We start from the raw sequence: 24,312 nt of genomic DNA, 5'->3' as shown, positions 1-24,312 counted from the left end.
TCATTCAGGTATACTATCAGCCGGTACGGTGCATGGAAGCAAATGAGTAAGTGACTAATGAAGTCACACACAATGTGATGTGTAACAGCACGAAACAGAGTTCACATGTTGCGAGAGAATAGCGAGAGGATATGTGTTGACGGTAGGTGAGAAGTGCAGAAAGAATTATGCTCGCTCGGTTCCGTGGCGATGCTCTCCTACAAAATTCCTATGGAAGGTCAAAACAGAAGTGGCGCAACGTTAACTGAACATAGAATTTTTTTTGTAGAATCTCCTGTTGTAGATACACTTGTAAATAAATCAGTAAAACAAACCTTTTACTTTTTGAAATCACAGATCTTCGCTATTAGCTCCATTGAATGCGCACAATCATGTGGCCTTGATAAAGATCCATTGTTACTGAAAATCTCTGCGTCCTTCTGTGCACTAAATGTTTGAAACAGGTTTGAAATCACCACCGTTTTATTGACGACGGAATGCGATCCTTCTCTGGAAGTTCGTTAAAGTTTGCTTGTAACTTCGCAATCGTTATTGCAGTGCATACCCGTCATGCGTTCTTTCATATCCGCCCGTGCTGTAGTGGATTCACGAAAAGATATATTTTTATGTAGCCCCAGAAGAAACCGATAGTAATTATATTCATTATATATAAGGGGAGGTCAAAAAGTTTCCGTTTGAGGGCGTTGCTGCAGCGTGTATACAACCCATCGCGATGTGGATATGCAAGCACCGAGATGTAGGCAAGAAGTTAGAGTGGAGCTTGATAGGAAACTTTTTGATCGCCCGGCTTTTAGATAAAAATAAATATTATCCATCTTTTTAATCTCACTGTTTATTTTATCTTCAGCCATTCGTAGCAGGCATCATCAGTTTTGTTTCCTATTGTTTCCGTATGCGTATTAGGTGAAATATTTTTGGTTGAAAACGTAATAAACATTGAATTGGAAAAGACAGATAATATGTATTCTTACCTAAGTGATAAACATAAGTGAAACAGCAGCTCAGGAAGAACACCAGCAAATATTAACAAAATAAGGGATAGCAAGTTCCCTTTATCCAGGTAAAATCAATCGTAAATACCTTTTTGCTTCCAGATATTAATGTCTGTATATTTCGTGTCTCTTCTGGATGAACAGTAGTTGGAATAATATCGTGCCTTAATGTAACCTTTGCATTGTGTCACGAAAATAAAGCAAACAGCAAAAATAAACGTTAAGAAGACATAGAAGAACAAAATCCATTACTGGAAAAGACGGCTAATATGTATTCTTATGTAAGTGATAAACATAAGAGAAACAGCAGCTCAGGAAGAACACCGGCAAATATTAACAATATAAGGGATAGCAAGTCCCTTTATCCAGGTAAAATAAAATGTAAATACCTTTTTGCTTCCAGATATTAATGTCTGCATGTTTCATGTCTCTTCTGGGAGAACAGTAGTTGGAATAATATCGTGCCGTAATGTAACCTTTGCAATGTGCCACGAGAATAAAGCAAACAACAAAAATAAGCGTTAAGAAGATATAGAAGCACAAAATCCATTACTATCGCGGGAGTGAGATCGGCGAGAATGGCTTAAATCTGATGTTAACAGACGACGCGACGGCCCCTTGTTTCTGCGCAAGCGCAGTTTTTACCATATTCAAGGTTTTAGAAGTCCACTGCTAGCACAGCCAACTGATCACTGACGCCACTGTCCAGATCGTGACGTGGCTGGCTGCTCATAACTCTCAAGTATGTTACTCGTGCTCACAACTATTGGTCGAGTATGACTAAAAAGTCTCTGGTGTAAACGGGCTTAAGACCAATTCTCACTGCTAGCGGCGATGGAAAGAAGACATCTTCAGCATTAACAACAGTAAGCCCCTTTTATACTATCGATTTTCTTGTCTCAATCGACTGCTCGAGACAAGTGAGTCTACTGTAGCGCCCATTGCGTTTTAGTCCCGTAATTAGTCTCGTCTGTTGGTCTTTTTGTTTACACATCAGCACAAAAATTGCGTATGGTGCGAGAGCTGTCTGCTTTGCAGTTTGGCATATGAACTGTGCAAGTGAGGTTATGAGGGACTATTACTTTTACGAAAAAATCGAAATGTAGGACAAAATATAGGAACAAATAAGAATAATAGGAAACTTTCTGGCAGATTAAAACTGTGTGACGGACCGAGACTCGAACTCGGGACCTTTGCCTTTCGCGGGCAAGTGCTCTACCAACTGAGATACCCAAGCACGACTCACGACCCCTCCTCACAGCTTTAATTCCTCCAGTACTTCGTCTCCTACCTTCCATACTTCACAGTAGCTCTCTTGCGAGCCTTGCAGAACTAGCACTCCTGGAAGAAAGGATATTGCAGAGACATGGCTTAGCCACAGCCTGGGGGATGTTTCCTTTCTTCCATCATATCAGCTCACACTCCGCTGCAGAGCGAAAGTCTCATTCTGGATTCAAGAATATTGGGGTCTATTAGGAACCAAGGGAATTCATAGTGTAAATTCTTATCAAAGGTCGGGTGGTAAATACTTTACACTCCTAAGAGTGGAAAGAATAGGAAAGGTGTCAACCAAACATTTCAGAACACTCATTTATTTGTTAGAAGATACATATACACGCAAGCTTATTAAACAATACTTAGGACGCAGTAAACAGTGTCCTGTTGCTTAATCCTTCATATATTGTTTTATCGCTAAGTGCCAGAAACTCCGAAAATTACATTTCTCTTCGAATAATTTTGACTTTTTTCTGTTGAAATAATTTTCATTAAAACACGTTTATCTATTTACGTTCTTGTTTATGCACAGTGTAGCCATTTGTCTCTAAAACGTAAAAATACCTTTATGCTTGCAGGTATTTCGTCTTCCTTGCAATAGAAGCCTAATAGAAAAAATATCAGAACCTTGTGCAACTTTCCACTGTGTCACAATAACAAATCAGACAACACCATAAATATTGAGGAGACACGAAAATACAAATCTATTTCTATAATACGAGTGAGCTCGGTAAGAACTTTCGATTTTAGCAGACGCCGCCAACTGCCTTGTTTCTGCGCATGCCCAATGAGCAGCATACCCAGAACTCCGCGCTCGGCACAGTCTATAGATCATTGACGTAATAACACACTCGCGTCGTGGTTGGCCACTGAATTACTTGCAAGCACAAAATTTGCACGCACTTTGAGTAGTAGATTTTAACCAGGAGGTTGCTCTTGTATAACGGGCTACAAAGCAGCCAGCCACATCCAGTTTGCGATGAAGCGCCTGGTGGGTTGTTACGCCTGTGCAGCGGCGACCAGCTGCAGGTAGGGCCACAGTACTTTGAATGGTCCCCCGCGGGATCCTGACCCACCCCAACGGCGGCCGGGGTGCGGCGCCCCGCGGCGACGGCGACAGCTCGTATTTCACGGCACCCCTCGTGACGTCATCAAGGACACCTCACCACAGCGCCGACGTCACCGCCGCGGCCATTGTTCGCGCCCCGCGGTCTCAATATTTGATGCCGCCGGCCCCATCGCCCCTGCCGCACACGTGGCCCCAGTGTTCGCTAAGCGAATGGACAGGGACAAATGGGAGGACTCCTTTATTACTCTAGCCATTGCTCCACCGTGTCTGTGCAACGACAAAAGTCATCGACTCACTGGGGCAATCACCTTTGTTTTAAACTGCATTATGCGTTTCAGTGGTTATGACGAAATGGATTCGCAAACTGCGAATACGTATTGACGTCAGCTATACATTATATTGAAGATACATGTAAATTTGTGCCGGACCGGGAATCGAACATGGATTTCCCGCATATCGTGAGCGGCCGCTGCAACCACTTGGGCTAGCCGCCCACTTCTCCCGGGGTGACCCAAATATTGATGCCGTGGTGTCTGTATCCCCTATTCTCTTATTATGTGATTCCCGCACAGAGAGAAACAAATTTTTATCATCGTCATTTTAGCCCGTCAAGGTATGTATGCCAGTGATTTACACAATGTCTGCGTTTATACAGTGTTTATACATCACGTAATAGCCGGCCGGGGTGGCCGACCGGTTCTAGCCGCTACAGTCTGGAACCGCGCGACTGCTACGGTCGCAGGTTCGAATCCTGCCTCGGGCATGGATGTGTGTGATGTCCATAGGTTAGTTCGGTTTAAGTAGTTCTAAGTTCTAGGGGACTGATGTCCTCAGAAGTTAAGTCCCATAGAGCTCAGAGCCATTTGAAACATATCACGTAATAATGTCCTTCATGTGTGAATGCACATGATTATGTTGCATGCTGCCATACTGCGCCACAAATATTAGTCAGTTCACAATTCAATATAATTTATTGACGTCCATATCCAAATCTCGATATATACTCCGGGAGAGACTACAAACGCCTGGCGGGAGGTACTCCGAACCAATGTTCGCTTTGAGCAGGCTCATAAAAACAATAAAAGCCAACTATATATAATTATAAAAAAGATGAACACACAAAATGTTACTTACTTAGCCTTACACAAATTAAAAAGAACCATCACATTTATTGAATGCAAACTACTCGCTGTCACAATAACTTATTTTATAAATAATGTGTTTTAACTTCTCTTGCACGTATAAGAAACACAGTTAGATGAGAAATATACTTTGAGGAAACGAACTTCTACAGAATTGTAACGACTGTAAAATGCAAGATTAAAAGCAGATATTTACATGTCTTCACTAGTTTATTAGGTCTTTCCTAAATTATTGCTTAATTTTTAAGAAGCAAAACCTTAAATGGAGAAGATTCTTTCAATGGATGCAGCACTAGCAGGACAAGAAATGAAGCACTAATAAAGTAGTCGTATGAATGGGTTAGTGTTTTGAATAAACAGGTCATAGGCATTTAAACTGAGCTAATTAATCGTCAATACGAAAAAATAAAAAATTAAAACCCATGAAGTCAAATTTACCCATACTCAAAAAAAAACAAAAAAAAAAAAAAACCCGGGGTTTTCTCAGCCATGGCATTGAGCAAGGGGGAAGTGACTGTCTATATTCTCTTCAGTCCGAGTACATATTACAAGTGCATATGAGATACATTTGTGTTAATTACTTTGTGTTAATGCTAGTTAACAATAACTACCCTGGAGAATTTTTTGAAACCATAGTGAATTTTTTGTATATATATTACCTCATGACTTAAGCAGGTCAATTATACACACAACTATACATACAGATTCATATTGCTTTATTAAAAAAAGAAACAGTCATAAACGTTACACACATGTGCTGTAGGTTTCAAGATCTGTCAAAATACACGCTGGGTATCAAGACTTTCACCAACTGTAAGTCGTCAACCAATTATAGATAATTCGTCAGAAGGTAAAACCTGTCCTTTGAAACACTGTCTGCGGTTAGCGGCAGGCCGGAGTGGCCGTGCGGTTCTAGGCGCTACAGTCAGGAGCCGAGCGACCGCTAAGGTCGCAGGTTCGAATCCTGCCTCGGGCATGGATGTGTGTGATGTCCTTAGGTTTGTTAGGTATAATTAGTTCTGAGTTCTAGGCGACTGATGACCTCGGAAGTTAAGTCGCATAGTGCTCAGAGCCATTTGAACCATTTTTGCGATTAGCGGGTACCTAGTTTTCCACTCCCATCAAATTTTTAGGCGTAGTACTCCTAATAGTGTTGCAAGAATACTGATTCAACAAAACTTGTGCAATTCTTCTGCAGTAAAATGTTTTCCCGTTTAATTGACGTGCCTAATATTTGTGAACTGAGACATATCCTAAAAACAATTAACAAAGACAGCATCTGGAAAAATATTCGAACTGCTTTTTTAGTTCATCTGTGGCTGCTGAGTGACTAGCAGCAATGTTAAATTGGATGTTACTGTAAGTGCCGCTCATCTGAAAACTAAAGAAGGCAAATAAGTTTTCTAAGTAAATCGTCTAGTGGATGACAGTAATTATTTTAATAAAACACTTATTCTTTCTCATTTGTATGCCTCCAGAACTCATATACTTCTCGCTTTTCTGTTCCGATGCAATTTCTTTATTTTGATGTCTTTGCATAAATTCGTCGTTTTCATCATGAGATTCATCAAACTCTGTTAGACTCATCTGGAACTGGAGTAATTTGTTGACCTACTCAAGGATCCCTTCATCACTCAAACCTTATAACGAAGTAAATAAAATAATCTTCCACGTAAGACAATAATTACCTTATGATTCTCACTAGTTAGTAAAATCCTAAAGGTATTCCTATTAGATAACTGTTTCTGTTGCGTATCAATAAATTTAGAACATCTGATATACAAGAGATTTAAAATAAGGAAGTGGTATATCTCCGTCTACTTACAGGACTTGAAGGTAAACCGAAAAAGTAATTTCTTTAGTACAATATTTCTGTAAATTTTTTTGTTCCTTATGTAAGAGTAAGTGTGTGTGTGTGTGTGTGTGTGTGTGTGTGTGTGTGTGTGTGTGTGTTTGTGTGTGTGCGCACTCGTCTATGTTTGTGCAGGTATCCATAGACACTATTTATGAACGAATTATGTATCTTGCATTCTGGAAAGATTTTTGGATGGATGAATAAATAAACATTTAATGCGATGAAATGAGGCAGTGATTGATCCACGTTCTACGAACAAACTCAAGTCAGAGAGTGCGCTCTTACACGTACATATGATATTATAGAACATATCTATATTAATTTAATTAGAAGGGTCCAGGAACATTTAGAAAACGTGAAGGTAAATATAAAATAATAATTTTAGGTAGTCAGTAACATTTTTAGAAGTTTCGCCAATCATGTAGCTGTGGGCTTACTGAAGTTAATACTAATAACGAGTGGGACACGAAATATATCACTTTGCCTTAGCATGCTTTTACGATTAGGGGTTATTAAAATATTGTTATATCTATAATTTAGAGTAGTATATACTTCTAAAAGCGACAAATATATATATGTATCCCTCCGCATTGCCATATGATTGTCAACCATGCGTGCCGTATGGTTGTTCGCCTGCATGGGTTACTTCCCTTCAAGTGGACAGTTCCAACATTCCATTATGTGAAAATTGGTAAGTAAAAATGAATATTCAACAAATTAATAACTTGTATTTCACTGAGTTTCATTTCGGTATATTCACTGCGGCATACGGCACGCGCGGCTAACAACCATGCGACACTGTGGAGAGACTTTTTGAACACCCCATACATATATAAGGGAGATCCCGGGTTCGAGTCCCGGTCGGGGCACACATTTTCAACTGACTTACATCAACGCCAGTAAGAAGTTGGGGGTATTCATTTCATTATAAAAAATAATCTTTTTACATGTTCTTTTGTACAATAGGATGACACTGTGCACTTGTATACAGTAGCTGCACTGTGACAGACATTTAGAGAAAGAAGTATCTTTGTTGCATCACGATTTTAGTGCACGCTGGTGCTTCACTCATCGCTTTCTCTGTCGCAGTCGCGAATACCTTGCTATTCAGCCTTCTGCTTTTTTCGGAGCTGGGGCGAATGATTGACGTTCGCTGCAAAAGAATGTCTCGGGCTACAACACAAATTTGACAGAAGAAGAGCAGCTGCAGAACCTCATGGGGAGGGGTGGATGCACCGAAACCCTGTGCGATCTTTCATCGGAAAACAGATGTCGAGATGGAGTGGCATCATTTCCCCCCAATACGTTTCCTAGTAAAACGGCAGAGGGCTGCAAGCATCGCGATGTCTTTAAGGAACGGAATAGAAAAATAGTTGGTCTTTGTTCGCTTCTTTTATTTTATCTACGACAACACTGATCTCAGGGGTTGCAGTTGATGAAAATAAACAAACTGTGAACAAATCGTATAAATTTAGAAAAAAACGTTTTTCGTCAATAAAACTGTGGTAACTCTGCGAAACTAACTGCACCGTTCCTGACTGGAGAGCAGTGTCTTATTTGCTCTGCGAATGTCAGCGTCTACGTATGCGTTGCCTAGTAATAAATGTTTAATGAAGGCAGCAATACAAATTTGCGAATAAGGTATGGGTAATTTGCACACTGAGTTAAGCTAACTCAAAACATATACACAGTTTCTGACTTTAGTACGGGCCTTTTTGTGTTAAATTGTTAATTTAAGATTATACCCGTTATTGAGTAGATAATGGCACCGAGCGAGGTGGCGCCGTGGTTAGACACTGGACTCGCATTCGGGAGGACGACGGTTCAATCCCGCCTCCGGCCATCCTGATTTAGGTTTTCCGTGATTTCCCTAAATCGCTCCAGGCAAATGCCGGGATGGTTCCTTTCAAAGGGCACGGCCGACTTCCTTCCCTGTCCTTCCCTAATCCGATGAGACCGATGACCTCGCTGTCTGGTCTCCTTCCCCAAACCAACCAACCTAGATAATGGCAGCGTATTAAATTTTTAAATTGGTCAATAATGATATGAAATACTGCACATAAGTTTTTGTTGCTTCCGGAAGCCATTAGATAGGCTCCAAAAAAAAAAAAAAAAAAAAAAAAAATGGAAATCGTGTGGTGTGAGCTGGGGACGGTGTGGAGGATGTGTAAGTACTTCCTAGTGAAACTTCTGCAGCGTAGTCGAAACAAAGCGCCGGGAAAGTCAAGATGACCTTTTTCTTTGACTGAAAGAGCCCACTGGTCGTTGATATTCCGGCACCACAAATAAGATGGAGCGGTACATGGACACTTAGCAAAAACTCAAGGGCGACACCAAGTTCAGACGCCCAAGAATATTGACTGGTGGCATCACTCTATTGCAGAAAAATGCCAGCCTACGTGTTGCCAAGATTGTTTCGACTACGCTGCAGAAGTTTCGCTGGGAAGCCCTTACACGTCCTCCTTACACTCACGGTCCCTCCCCATGCGATTCACATATTTTTGGAGCCCTGAAGAAAGAAAATTCTGGCCGTCAATTTGCTTCAGACGAAGACGTACTATCATTGTTCTGCAGGGAACCGCAACCATTTTTCGATGAAGACATTGACCGTCTTACCTCACAGTGGGATAAATGTATCTGCCATTATGGCAATCCTTTCGAAGTAATGAACAGCTTTTTCTTATTTTTTCCATATGTCTCGTTTTCATTTGACTCCTCCTAACACATGGTGTACACCTAGCACCAAGAGGGCATATGACCCTCCATCGCTGACGTAAATTGTAGCAGTGTGGGGCCAACGAGATACATGGGTCCTGTGGCGTACGTTACAGCACGTCACACAACAGGTTTTATGGGTTGCGGCGACCGTTTCCAGTCGGGCACTAGTTACTATTTGAGACCAATTTAATACTTCGTAGTTACGTATTTAAATACACGAAAGCCTCGATAACATATGACAAAGTTAAGCATATACTTCCTTTTCGAAAGTGCTTGTTCACAGGCAAAAGTTGTTTCAAACACTGATGTTTTATCGATTTCTTCGGAAACTCACCGTCAGCTAAGCAGCAGTAAAATTCAGCAAGTTTTCTTTCTCTGTGCTTCTCTTTCAACAATCATTTGCTTGCAAATCAGTGAAATCCAACTGTAGTTCAACGGGCACATTGTAAAGGTTTAGGAACAGGAGGAGGTCCGTTTCAATTCTGTGTGTTCATTCTGTGTTAATACTGGACAAGGACAAGTGTATGGTGTTTGTAACGCTGATTTGACTGAGTCTGTACGCAACATAATATGAGAACACACCCGTTGATCCTTGCGTCCAAAGGTATCGAGATCCATTCCTCAGGATGCCGGCGACGGGTGAAATTCAGAGATGGAGCAATTGACGTGCTACAGTAAGCCATATCGTTGCTCGAAAAATAATATGAAAAGTGTCTGAGTGGTTCACAAAACGCTAATTCCACTGCCGCAACTCCAATGTCAAGTTTAACGGATACATTTAATTCCAGTACCACCAGCAGTAGGGCAGATTCGTCTCGTGATCTATACGTTTTATTAAGCAAATTTTAGAGCCTTCTGCGGGCCCGATGAAATGACGTAGTGGGACGGATCCTGCCCGCAGGCTATAGTGTGGTAACCCCGCCTTAGGTTCACTGAACATTGTGCCGAGAAAAAATGTTCAAATGTGTGTGTGAAATCGTATGGGACTTAACTGCTAAGGTCATCAGTCCCTAAGCTTACACACTACTTAACCTAAATTATCCTAAGGACAAACACACACATCCATGCCCGAGGGAGGCCTCGAACCTCCGCCGGGACCAGCCGCCCAGTCCGTGTGCGAGGTGCCGGGGCTAGCAGTGTATTTAACACTAAATTCTTCTCGAATCTTCATATGGAAATGATGCTCTAAGCCCCCCCCCCCTTTTCTAATTCCTACTTTTGCTGTTGCACATGGATTAAGAAGAAACGCGAACTGACTGTAATCGACCCTGCAAGTGGAGTAGAAAAGAGTTTGGCACCTGCAATAATTTAATTTGATAGACATTAATTAAACAAAGGAAAGTTTCAGTAACGTAGTGAGAAATGAAAGGGCTGCTCTACCGATTAACAGAATGAAAGTTCTGTCCAAAATAACAATTTGATTTAGTATGACTAAACTCAAAATCATAAACAAAACACATGAAACATTTACAATACATCAGAATGGATCAAACTGGATACTCAAATAAATGCTGTGAAGGTGAAGTTGTCCATAAACTAGATTGTGACATTTATGACGAAGTGGTATGTGGAGCCAATCCATTGCAACTCAAATCTTAAGAGAAACACACGACCAACCCAACATTAATTGCTGCTACAGTAGTGAGAACTCAGACAATGAACACCCAAGACAGAACAAAGTTAGAAAAAGACGAACAGGCGCGCTCTGATGAGCTCTGATTATCACAGTGCAAATTTCATAATCTGCCGGTGCTGCGGACATACATTACCAAGCTGTCTTCTTAACTGCAAGGACACGATCTGGCGTACCGGAGGCGATGGCTGGTTGCTTCGACGTCCCGTCAGGTTGATGATAATGTCGCGAGTATAGCCCGAAACAAATTGTCTTGATCTGGTTGTTCCAGACTAAAGACTTCCTACCAATACAAATGCACCTCTGAGGGAGACGAAGAAGGCTCGCGACACAATCACTGACGGTACAGTCATTTATTTTAACAAGCGAAGTCACACAGTAACTCTGATACAGTCAACTTTAGCCAAAACTGCCCAACACAGAAAACATAGGCCGCTTGTACGCAGAACGCTCAATTGCCAAATGTACTCGGAAAGTTAGGTTGAATACGAAACTTCAGCAACTTCGTTAAACAGTTACAATCAAATAAAAGTATATTAGACAGCCATCGGAAGGCAGGGTGTCCAGAGCAGTGAGAGCTCAGTCTTGTAACCTACTCTGACCGGAAGGCGAGAGACGACTATCAAAAGAGCACCCATACAAACCGAACACAGAACATTCCCGCCCCCATGACAGTGGCCATGGTTAAACGTTCCAATCAGCAACTCGAAAACCGGCGGAAAATTCCACTCTATTGCCAAAGCACTACCATTCCACCAATGGAGATTCTTGGCGCCAATTTCTGCGCCGATTTTGCTACGTCACGGAGCTATGCCCTGAGCAAGCCAATCACAGTTACGATTTTGCAGAAAACGCGGGAATTTGCCCGCCAAGACTGCCTGGGTACACAAGTCATTCCCACGCCTCGCTGGTAACCCGCCAGAAAGTGTTTTCGCTAAGTTTCTGCGAAGTAACGGAACCTCTAGCGCAGCCGCTCCTTCAGGCCCTTACGGGCGTGTCTCCGCCGCTAACATGTCAATGTCGGCGTCTGGAAAGCATTCACTCGACTCCCTCACACCCGTCGGCTTAACCCTTTCAAGATCAGCAGGGCCCACCTGCCACCAGACCACCCGGGTGACGAGAGACGCTGCGTGGGAAGTCCGCGTGTGAAGGAATAGCAACTTTTCACCGCATGCAATTAGAGAGGAAAATCGAATTACTCAGAGTAAGATAGAAATATGAGAGGGGGCTTCTGCCACCTCTCACATGACTGCAGCGCCTCAGACCGCTCGACTACTCCCGCGCCGCCATTGTGCCGACAGATTAAAGTAAATTTGGGGTGTGTCGAGACAGTCCGTGCAGTTGCTCTGTGTCCTGGATGGCGCATTGGTTAATGCACCAACCTAGTAAGCAGGAGATCCCGGGTTCGAATCCCTGCCCGGTACACATTTTCATTCGCCGCCACTGATTAAGCGTAATGACCCTCTGCAGCTGCCAGCAGTGATCTCCTTCAATTTAAATCTCAAGTAAATGTGCCAAGTCATGTAAAACGGGTGACCCGTACAGCTGTATAAACGCTATGATTCGTAAAATGACCTGCGAAACTTCTCCCAACAAACGATTTGTGGCATCAGCCGTCTGTTGATAATACGAGAGCTTGACTGAAGCGACGTTACCGTGGTTTGTGTGGTGCTCCGTAGACGACTGCGCTCTCCCATTGCACACGGATGCCGCCAGGATCACGTGACGCGGGCCGTGTTGTGTTGTGTTGTGTTGCGTTGCGTGGCGGAACCACGTGGGGCGCACCTGGCCGACGCGCACACGCACCGGCAGACGCACACGCACTCATCCGTCACTCGGCGCCGCCAGCTGGCCCCGCCCATTGCTTGTACGCGCCGCGATACGCACAAAGGGAAACCCGCGCCGGAGTTACGACATCGCGATACGCACTGCGTCGACGAGGCTTTGTGGCGACTACATGAGCGATCAGTTTGTAGCTGCCAGCCAGCGGCGTCCGCCGGATTATTTACAACGCCGCCATGGAGCCGACGCTGTAAAATACCGGTTTTTATTACTTACGTGTTCACCGCAGCGAGTAAGAGGCAGTATTTGTAACCGCACCGGACGTGAAATTAGTCACCCTCCAGCAACATCACGCTAATACTTTGTAGCAACGACGACGAAGAAAATCCACTAGTTTTTAGGGTTCCGTAACTCAGCTGGTAAAAATGGAGCCGTTATAGTATCACTCTCTTATCTGTCTACCTAACTGTCTGTCTGTCTGTCTGTCCGAACGCCAAATACCTTTTATTCTCAGGAACGGGTAGACCTGCCAACGTGAAGTTTATGTTACATAAAAAGGCAAGTGGTCCCTTGACAGCGTAAAAAACGTAAGTTTCTAACTCAATGCAGTCAAAAGATACTGTCATTTATGTCACATAACTCAACTAATTACTTAGGGATTATAATTACGAATAACTTAAAAGGGAAATATCACATAGACAATCTTGTGGGGAAAGCAAACCAAAGACTACGATTTATTGGCAGAACACTTAGACAATGTAATAGGTTTGCTAAAGAGACTGCTTACACTAGGCTTCTGGAGTATAGCTGTGCAGTGTGGGATCCGCATGAGATAGGACTGGCGCGAAATAGGGGAGAGAGTGCCACGGTTATGATACACGGACTGGGGTGGCAGTCAATAAAACAAAAGCGTTTTTCGCTGCGGCAGGAACTTCTTATGAAATTACAACTACCAGCTTCCTCCTCAGAGTGTGAAAATATTTTGTTGGCGTCCATCTGCATAAGGAGAAAGGATTATGATAATAAAATAAGGGGAACCAGAGCTCGCGCGGAAAAATTTAAGTGTTAGTGAGACGGATGTTACGATTAATCAAGGAAAACCCCCAGTTGGTAAACGGGGCCAAAATTTGTTGGTTACTATCGAGTTGCAATTTAGAATTTCTTTATTGATTACTTCAACCATTAAAAGTCATTTCTTTACTACATGACCAGGAACAGATCCAAAAAAGCTAGCAGACATGAGTGCCCTTTCAAAACATTTTACTTTACAGTTAACGGCCAAGCCATTTTACTTAAAACCAGCTTTGATAAAACATTTGATAACAAATCAAAATTTTCCAAGTAATGAAACTAAAAACTTTGCCGTTAATAGCCAAGCCATTTTACTTAAAACAGACTTTGATAAAGCATTTAATAACAAAATTAAAACTTTCCAAGTAATGAAACAAAAAACCAATTTGCATACAATTTCGCTACCGAACATGTAGGGAGCCACTTCTTTTAAATTTTGGCACAACAGGATATTAAATTACAAGGGCTCGCTAACAGGGAGGCAGAACTAGCATTTTCAAAGGATGCCAAGTATATTAAAACAATCAAAGCCAAGATACAGTCATTCACCTTTTACGATAACTAATAACTTTAAAGCCACGTAATTAAAAAAAAAACACCAATGAAAGGCAAACGTAACCTTTTTAAGCAGTGGCCAAAAACAATCAGAGTAAAATACAACCATTTAACATTTTACAATAAGTAACAACTTTAACACCATGTCCTGCCACCAAAATGTCCTGGGATAGAAATAATTAACCGACCGGGTGTAAAGGCGGCCACAATTGTCTCCCGAAGGATGCTCAGGCTAGAAGCGATAGGTCGCGAATTGGAAAACACAGTGAAAATCAAAACTGTTTTATTTGCAACAGTTAGCTACAACTTCCAGCTACTTATCTCCATAGTCGCCGATCCGACTTAGACGTTTGTCGTAGCGTTGTACCAACTTTCCAACTCTTCATAGAAGGCAGCCGTCAGTGCTTTCCGCCAATACTCTACGCTGGCCTTCAGCTCGTTGTCTGTGCCAAAATGTTGTCTTCGTAGCCAGCGGTTCATGTTGGCAGAGATGAAACTCAAAGGGAGACAGTTACGGGCTGTAGTGTTGGTAATCAAACATTTCCAATTGAATACGGTGCAGGATCATCTACATTGCCCCTGCAGAATGCGGCTGAGAATTGTCTTGAAGAATAAAGCGCACGACAGTTATGTAATGTTGGCTGCATAGCTTCAGGCGAAATTTCTCACCAGACCTTCGTACTTGGTGGGAGACACTATTGTTCCAGGTATCTTTATGTCCTCCCTCAGAACTAAAAAGAGCGACGTAACGCGATCGACGGGCATACTAGAGACACTGCCCAACACACCTGTGCAAAACTTCATCGGATTTTCGCTGTGGTTTCCATTTCGCGATTGATCGTTCCTCACTTTCCGAATAACCCTCGTACAAGAAGGGTCTGGTGAGAGATTTCGTCTGACGTCATGCAACCCACGTAACATAAGTGTCATGTGCTTGCTTCTCCATGGCAGTTCTCGCCCACACACTGCAGATCTACCTTATGTAGATTGGGAACAGCAGACGGCGTATAACACTTCCTTGGGAACACTTATATCACTTGTGTTTTATTCGATGATTCTCCGTTAATTAGAACGTACTATGACCTTCCTAATTGGAAGTCACGAATCCAATCGCACAACTTTCGCAATGCGCCACAGGCACGCATTTTGATTACAAGTTTCTTGTGAGGAATAGTGTCAAAAGTCTTCTGGAAATCTAGAAATATGGAATCTATTTGAGGTCCCCTGCCGATAGCTGTGTTTCACAAGAGCCGGCCGCGGTGGCCGAGCGGTTCTAGGCGCTTCAGTCCGGAACCGCGCGAATGCTACGGTCGCAGGTTCGAATCCTGTCTCAGGCATGGATGTGTCTGATGTCTTTAGTTAGGTGTAAGTATTTCTTAGTTCTAGGGGACTGATGACCTCAGCAGTTAAGTCCCATAGTGCTCAGAGCGATTTGAACCTTTTTGTTTTTCACAAGAACGATATTTTCCGAATTCGTGCTGGCTGTGTGTCAATAGACCGTTACCTTCGAGATAACTCACAATGTTCGAACGAAGTATATGTTCCAAAATTCTACTGCAAATCGACGTACTGATATGGGTCTGTAATTCACTGGGTTACTTCTATTTCCTTTCTTGAGTATTGCTGTGACCTGCACAACTTCCCCGTCCTTTGTTGCGGATCTTTCGTCAATCGAGCGGTTGTACAAGATTGCCAAGTCTGGGGCTATTGTATCAGCATATTCTGGAAGGAACCTTATCGGTGTGCTGCCTGGACAGGAAGACTTGCCATTATTTAATGCTTTAAGATACTTCGCAACAGCTAGGATATCTGCTTCTAAGTTACTCATGTTGGCACTTGTTCTCGATTCGAATTCTCGAATATTTACTTCATCTTCTTTGTCGAAGAAATTTCAGAAGGCTGTGTTTATTAATTACACTCTGGTGCTGTAGTCGTCGGTAACATTACCATTGGTATCGCGCAGTGAAGGTACTGATTCTGTCTTGCAGGAGGTGCACTTTACACACGACCAGAGTCTCTTTGGATTTTTTGTCAGATTTTGCTACAAGCTTCGTTGTGGAAGCTATTCAGCGCTTATCTCGTCCATCAGACGTGGCAATCACTGAGAAAATGTGCGTTCCACAGAATAACAGGGCGAGTTCGAAACCCACATGAGCATCAAAGGAGGTCGCCGGCGCAGGGAGACGAACTCGAATATAAATAGACAGAAACACCAAGTCCGGGAACATTGAGCTTGTTAGCAACAAAGTCTGGAAGGAGAACTTGCTCAGAAAAATCCAGGAGTCCACGAGTATATCAGACAGTTACAACTGTCCAATCGCAAGCTTTATTTACAACAGACGTTTCTTAGTCCACATAGAAGGACACCTATCAGACACTAAAATTCTACCGCAGGTCTACCACAAGAATCAGTGCTGTCTCCTCTCCTGTTCACAATTTATATCAAGGACAGTCCCAGAGCGCCGCAGGTGGAAATCACTTAATTCGCGGACGATGCAGCGTTCTTCTCGGCATACAGAATACACGAGAATGTGTCGACTCCAACAACAACTCGAGATGACTAGCAAATGGTGTCGGAAACACAAAGGAGAGCTGAACGCAGAGAAGACGATTGCCGTCTATTGCAGTAAAAGGCGACGAACATTACGAGACACGTTACGATTACATCATTTCCAAATACCATGGAGTCCGCCTGTCCGGTACCTGGAGGTGATTTTAGCACAACACTTGATCTTCCTTGAACATGAGGACGACCTTAGAACGAAATTACAAGCTGTGGAAAAGAGGCTCATAGCCCTCTTCCCGAGCAACGAATTAAGAGTGACAACCAAAATTCGTCTTTGTAAGAGTGTGGAGTTATCGAAAATACTATACGGCTGTTCGGTCTTAACGTGTAAAATTAGAGTTCATAAAATACAGAACATATGATTTGCGAGGGAGTTTGAAAGGAAACCTATATTCGAGAATAGCAGATCGGGTCTCGCATGAGCTTGCCGGACATAGAAATACAGAAATGGCCGACAGATCCACACAGCAGGATGGACCAGGTCCGGGAGCAGTCAGATAACTGTAACAGACCTGGCATAAATAAACAGTTCCAAAGGCGTTAGTTTAGTGGTAGTTGTTGGTACCGTCGGTTTATGAAACAGTGTTCATAAGCAGGCAACTGAAATTAGGTTGGCACAACAACTTGATTAATAAAGACAAGGGCTTTCCTCTTACGAGGAGAACACGGCAAGTTCAAAAAATGGCTCTGAGCACTATGGGACTTAACTTCTGAGCTCATCAGTCCCCTAGAACTTAGAACTACTTAAACCTAACTAACCGAAGGACATCACACACATCCATGCCCGAGGCAGGATTCGAACCTGCGACCGTAGCGGTCGCGCGGTTCCAGACTGAAGCGTCTAAAACCACTCGGCCACAGCGGCCGGCACACCGCAAGTGCCGTAACCCCATTTCCCAGAAACTTCCATCAGTGGAAGAGGTGTCAAAATATGAGAACACGTGTGTGTGCTTATAAATAGATACCCCATAGATTCTGAGAAAACGACGGTCAAAGCTTTAGAGGTGTCTTACGTGACTTTTAGCGCGTGAGTAGTTCAACGAAGTGAGGGGACAGTGACCAGCGTTATGGCTTCACATTTTTGAGCCCCATGTTCGAGACCCGCTTGTTACTCTTATTCTTGTTTTTCATTTATCTGCTCATGTCCGTAGAGGATTGCTATACGAATGTTTTTCAGTGTATATTAAAATAAAGTTATCCTTATTCGTCTACTATCTGCATGTTCGCTGAATGGTTTTTTTAAAAACGAAAAGAAAACAGTAAATGAATGAGAAAATTATTTGAAATTGTTTTCGATATGATTCCTGTAGTTTATCTTGATTCACAATCAATTGAAAGCGTCAGTTTTCGGAAAAGTAATCCGTTATGCATGGTTTTCTGCGAAATTATTGCCAGGGCGTGGAATCTTCAGCAGCGGTAACGAAGTTCCCTCTCCGAGTGAGATTCAGACGAAGAATTGCCACAGTAACAAACCTGCCTTCTATGCTTCGAATGATTCTACCATCAATATTATCCAAGGCAAAGAATATTCCTGAAGAATAAACGTAAGAATGGAATATAAAAAAAGCACTGTAAGAATTGACATAAGAATGAAATATAAGAACACGAGAATTTAAAAAGATTGTAGCCCCTGTAAGTACCACAAACACTTATATTACACTGTATAATAAACGTATGACACTTATTGTGAAACCAAGTTGTAATTTTACAATTAATGTAACGTCCTTGTATCCGCTAACTTGACAAGAAACATTTGTGTGGGTTAACCTTCTACCGACGTGGGTAGGCAATTGAAAAATAAATAAAAGTTATAATCGGGTTTCGAACACGAGGCGCTCGCGACTCTGCCTCTATTTCGGCTGAAATTATCGCGCGCTAAAATCTGTCTAAATTACGTCGAAGTATTATATCGTTGTTTCCTCAAAAACGGTCTAGTATCTAAGGATAAGTTCGCTTGTTTTCACTCCTCTTCCCTGAGCGATTTTTCTGGGAAATCGGATAACTTCACTTGGAATGATTTCCTCGTAAGTAGGAAGTGGAATCGTGCTCTATATCGCATCAAAACACAACGATCTTTGGTGCTGCTGAAAAGAAAATTTCAGGATGGTATTTGAGTACTATATTTAGTTGGCGTTGGTGTCCTACAGCTGACGGCACAACTGTAGTCTTAGGGGAAAAACGTGTTATGTGGTGGGTGGCGCATGCACCACGTACGGTATGTGAACCTATATAGAAAGACAGTTTCCAGCCTTGGTATCAGTTTTCAGCGGGATTCAGCATCAGCAGAAGAGTCTCCTTGCGACAGTGGACAGGTGGATCAGCGAAATATCGAGTCACGCTGACCTTATGATCCGGCTAGCAACAAACAGAACTACCCTTGAATTATATGGTAAGCCCTTCCGGAGCGTTCACCTTTGCTCCTCACATTACGTTTTGACAAGGACAGCCGTACTAAATGATGAGGCGACCTTTCCGAGATATTACTAGGTTTACGACTGAATGTTTTATCGCCCTCCCCTAATTTAATAGCGGCAGGCTCGCTGCGGTCGCGAGTTCTTAGCAGATTGCGGGCTGAAAGTTTTATTGCCGCCACGCCACGGCGGTCGCGGGACTTTGCCCTTGTTCGCCGCCCTCGGAGTTCCCCTGACGCGTCATCCGACGACAAACCCGGCCCGTACCTCATCCCCTAACCAAACTTAGTTTGCGAGTTTGTCTTGTTCCCGTCTGCGGGCTGGCCGCGCACTGTGCTACCGCTGGGGGCAGGCCGTTGCTAAAAGCGCTGAGCGGGGGTGGGAGGGACCGGGTTTGACAGAGCAGCCAGACCTCTCGCGGGCGAGTCTGCCCTGTAGCCCCCAAGGCAGGTCTGCTCTAATCCCGGCGTCCTAGGGCCGCAATTAATTCACCGACGAGAGAGGCTCGTGCAAGGTCACGGCTTGGAATATTTATTTATAGTTGCTGATGAGTCTTCCGGGCTGTGCGGTCGTAGTCGAAGAGATTTTTCAGTTCATGACGTTTCGTTGAGACCTACGCTGGAATCTTCAGGGTGCTCCTGGCGATGCTGAGTCTTGCCGACTGACGAATCGAACGTCAGAGAGCGACATAAAAACTGTGTAAAGTGAGCGTGGTCGATTTTACACGTGATCAGCAGAGATAATCTTCCTCAGAGATAGAACTTAACTAAATGCAAATGGCTCTCAGCACTATGGGACTTAACTGCTGAGGTCATCAGTCCCCTAGAACTTAGAACTACTTAAACCTAACTAACCTAAGGACATCACACACATCCATACCCGAGGCAGGATTCGAACCTGCGACCGTAGCGGTTCCAGACTGTAGCGCCTAGAACCGCTCGGTGACTCCGGCCGGCTAGAACTTAACTATCTTACGATTCTGAGAACCACTGTGCATATATCGGGGTTCATGGCTTCTTCTTTTCTGTTATAATTATCACTATGCTTATACAGGATGAGTCACTAACTAATGTCACCAAGAATGACTCCGAAAGTATGATAGGAGTTGAAAATATTGTGGGACAAAAGTTGCATGGGTCATGGGGCCCATAATACGACGTTGGTTTTTTGTTGATAGGTGGGGTCGCTTCAGAGGTATGAAGGTCAACTTTATTTTTTTTAAGTGGAATGCTATAGTTTGGTACTTATTTTCTGATAGCGGTTATCGAGACGAATCCAATGATGTGTAACGGTAAGATCTTTGAAGGTCAACAAAGGTGGCATGAACGTCCATTTACAGAAGGTGTTCGTAGTCTACATCTACTTGATTGCTCTGCTATTCTCAATAAAGTGCCTAAGTGCCTGGTAGAAGTTTCAATGAACCACCTTCATGCTCTCTCTCTACCGTTCCACTCTCGAACTGCACGCGGGGAAAACGAGCACTTAAATTTTTCTGTGCCAGCCCTGATTTTTCTTATTTTATTGTGATGATAGTTTCTCCCTATGTAGATGGGTGCCAACAGAATGTTTTAGCAATCGGAGGAGAAAACTGGTGATTGAAATTTCACGAGAAGATCCCGTCGCCACGAAAAATCTTTGTTTTAATGATTGCCTCTCCAATTCACGTATCATGTCTGTGACACTATCTCCCTTATTTCGCGATAATACAAAACGAGCTGCCCTTCTTTGTACTTTTTCGACGTCATCTGTCAGTCCCACCTGATGCGGATCCCACACCGCAAAGCAGTACTCCAGAATAGGGCGGACAAGCGTAGTGTAAGCAGTCTCTTTGGTAGACCTGTTCCACCTTCTAAGTGTTCTGCCAATGAATCGCAGTCTTTTGTTTGCTCTACGCACATTATTATCTATGTGATCGTTCCAATTTAGGTTATTTGTAATTGTAATCCCTAAGTATTTAGTTCACTTTACAGCCGTCAGATTTGTGTGACTTATCGCGTAATCGAAATTTAGCTGATTTCTTTTAGTACTCATGTGAATAACTTCGCACTTTTCTATATTTAGGGTCAATTGCCACTTTTCGCACCGTAAAGATATCTTATCTAAATCATGACCATTGGTATCAATGCAGTGCTGCAATCTTCTTATCATTGATTGAGTGGTATTCCTTATCACTTCGGCACTTATCGAGGCACATGCTCTGACAGTTTTCTCTCGTATTTCGTGCAAATAGTAAATATTCGCCGAATGCGGCGTATCGATCTAACGTGCCATTGACATGTAAACACCATTCGACGGTTTCGCAATACTACACTAATAGGTAAGACTAGTATCGTCGGATCAAGCGAATGTGAATGGTGTATTCCTTCGAAGAACAAGTCGATATGCTTCTCATTTGCACCTGCCGTTCGAAAGGAGTCTGTAATTAATAACCGTCTAATTGGTAATCACACGTACCCAGGATTTGTCGTAAAAGATCAGGATTTATTATAAAAGAGAACACGATGTATATAAACTTAGGTCATTGGTCGCCAGTAATGAATGTTCCTAAATATATTTCCACACCAACACTTACGCAATACACACTGATAAATCGTCACTTCGGAGAAGTCACACTATAATATATCTTAAGTGTTTAATCAATACCAGTTTCTGTTTTTACTCCTGCTTCCATAGGTCATCAATTAGCGTTGAGTTCTAGCTGGAAACTCAGCGCTGCTCACATTGGAAGAGCTAACACATTCTCCTTCCACTTCACTTTGATGTATGTAATTATTAGCAAATAACTCCTCGAGTTCTTAATACAATTCTTCCTCTCAACGCTGTCTTTAAGTTTTACGGTCAGACCAGCCATCCTAGCTCCGGCACGGATCTGCTCACTTGTCCTCTCGTAACGGACTGAAACAATGTCGATGCGACTCGACAATTCTCCAGCCGCACGTTGGCCAACTCGCTTCAAAATTTGGAGAGAACAGAAATAGAAAAAGGTGCGTGTTCCAACTTTAGCCCCGCGAAATCTTGTGTGGATTTCACTGGTGCCTGCCTGTCGTGACAGCTGCCGACAAACAGTGAACCGCACGACGACAAATTCTTCAGACATCGCTTGTGTGTCCTGTTCAATACATGGAGCGACCCCCCTCCCCCCCCCCCCCAGTTCTCAGGATAACATAAGATGGGTAACAAATTAGACTATTACAGATATTATCGGAACCCGTTGGCTACAAAGTTTCCTCTACATGGCTCCACTGTTGTAAATGACTGTCCTACCACCTTAATAGAATATCAAACGAGTTAAAACATATCTGCGTGCGCATATTTGCACGTTTTTAGTGGACTGTCATTTATGTACCTTGCAGCATTGCCATACGGTACACAATGATTGTGCATTAGAGCACAGTATTCTACAATAACGCCTGATGCCGACACCAGTCCACATAGTTTTGATACACGGACATGGGGTAATTGAAGCTGCTCACTTGCAGATTCGTCAGCTATCTGAAGAGGCGCAGGAAGATCGGAATAATGATATCTGGCGTTGCCGGGACGATTTTACGCGCGTATATTCCGGTGCGAAAGCGTCGCGTGACGTATTCCATCGGCTTTGGCATCTTCGTATCCACTCATCTTGACATTCCGTAAAATGACGGTTTAAGAAGATAGACAGCTGCCGCCAGGGGTAAAAGATCTTTTCGAAACATCTCCCAGTGGACGAGCCCACACGACCCTTCTGATAGCGATAATAACGCAAGTGACTGCGATTTCGATTGAAAAGTGTAAAAATCGAATAAAACGTTTCAGTACGGCTATTTTGACTTCCAATTCGTCATCAGCTAAATTTATTATTTTTGATCCGTCGAATTCGTAATTGCAACCCCAAATTCTAAAAAGATTACAGTTTTGTAGAATTTTAAATCCATTTTTCTATTATCTCCTGATTCTGAAGCGACCTGGCCCGGTTTGAGCCGCCGAAGGAAAGGTGCCTAGTGTACGGAAGATTCCCGAATGTCACACTCACCAGCTAGCTCATACCAACCAAAGAGCTCGACCGTAACACGCAGTACTCTTTGGTTGCACAAGCAGCAACTGGGCTCGACGGAGTTCTTTCCCCAAGCAATTTTCGTTGCAGGCGTTTCAGACTATTTGAAAAAAAGTAATACAAAATAAAGTAACGGCGAGCAAGATGCTGTGCGCACAAAACTGTCCACCATTCCGAGATCCACCGGAGAGACTATAACGGTCCCAGAGGTGGAGCAGAGCGAGACACGTTAGCTTTCAGATTGGCCGCGGCGCTGCAGCGCAGGAGGAGGGGGCAGCACGTGCGATGGACACGGTACGGCGCAGTGTGGAGGCGTGAGGAAAGAGAAAAAGACAGACAGAGGGGAGGAACGCTGTGGGGGAAGGAGAGAGCGAGCAGCTGGCGGTGGTGCGGAGGTAGCGACGGGCGAAACGGCGGAAGCGCCCCGCTGCAGCCGCCCTTATTAAACTGGGAGCGCCTGGGCGTGCGGTCGTAGGAGCGACGCTACAATGGCGCGGGCAGATGGCGTGCGCCTCCGGCCGTGCCTGCCCGGTAATGCATTCGCGCTGCCACCACCCCTGCGTCGGCAGTCTGTACCGTCCCCTGGGCTTACACGCCACTACCTGCTGCCGGCGCATCGCCAGCGAGCAGGGGCGAGGCAGCCTGCGCGTTCCAGACATCCGCGACCACCTCGGCGTCTTCTGCTACACACTCCTCGTACTCCTTCTCTTTTCGTTACGGCCACTACAGGACAGCGGGTAACCTCTTCGAGGGTTGCATTTTCTTCATCTCCTTGTTATTTCCGATATTGCAGCGCTTGTGTTATTTGAATTACGATGCAATTTCCTATGGACATGTATGCAAGCTTAAAAGAACAGGCACTGCAGCGAGTACAGTATTATTATATTAGAGCTGGACAATGGAATGATGACAATGAAACTTTGTGCCGGACCGGGACTCGAACCCAGGATTCCCGCTTATCGCTAGCGGTCGCCTTGTATCAGGCTACCCGGGTACGACTCACGACCAGATTTAAACTTTCAAATGTCGTCAGGGATGTGTCTACAAACTGTACTCGTACATCCATTATGTACAGGGTGATCAAAAAGTAAGTATAAATTTGAAAACTGAATAAATCACGGAATAATGTAGATAGAGAGGTACAAATTGATACACATGCTTGGAATGACATAAGATTTTATTTGAACGAAAAAAATACAAAAGTTCAAAA

The 24,312-nt window shown here is 43.5% G+C and overlaps 1 protein-coding gene across 1 annotated transcript in view; it reads left to right on the top strand.

Moving 5' to 3' along the window:
* The window catches only part of LOC126092253 (E3 ubiquitin-protein ligase TRIM9), a 279,511-nt gene that overhangs the window by 155 nt on the left and 255,044 nt on the right, over window positions 1–24,312 (top strand). The window lies entirely within an intron of this gene.

The sequence above is a fragment of the Schistocerca cancellata genome, chromosome 7 (genome assembly GCF_023864275.1).
Source record: "Schistocerca cancellata isolate TAMUIC-IGC-003103 chromosome 7, iqSchCanc2.1, whole genome shotgun sequence".
In the NCBI taxonomy this organism is placed as follows: Eukaryota; Metazoa; Arthropoda; class Insecta; order Orthoptera; family Acrididae; genus Schistocerca; species Schistocerca cancellata.
This window is presented reverse-complemented; position numbering and strand designations above follow the sequence as displayed.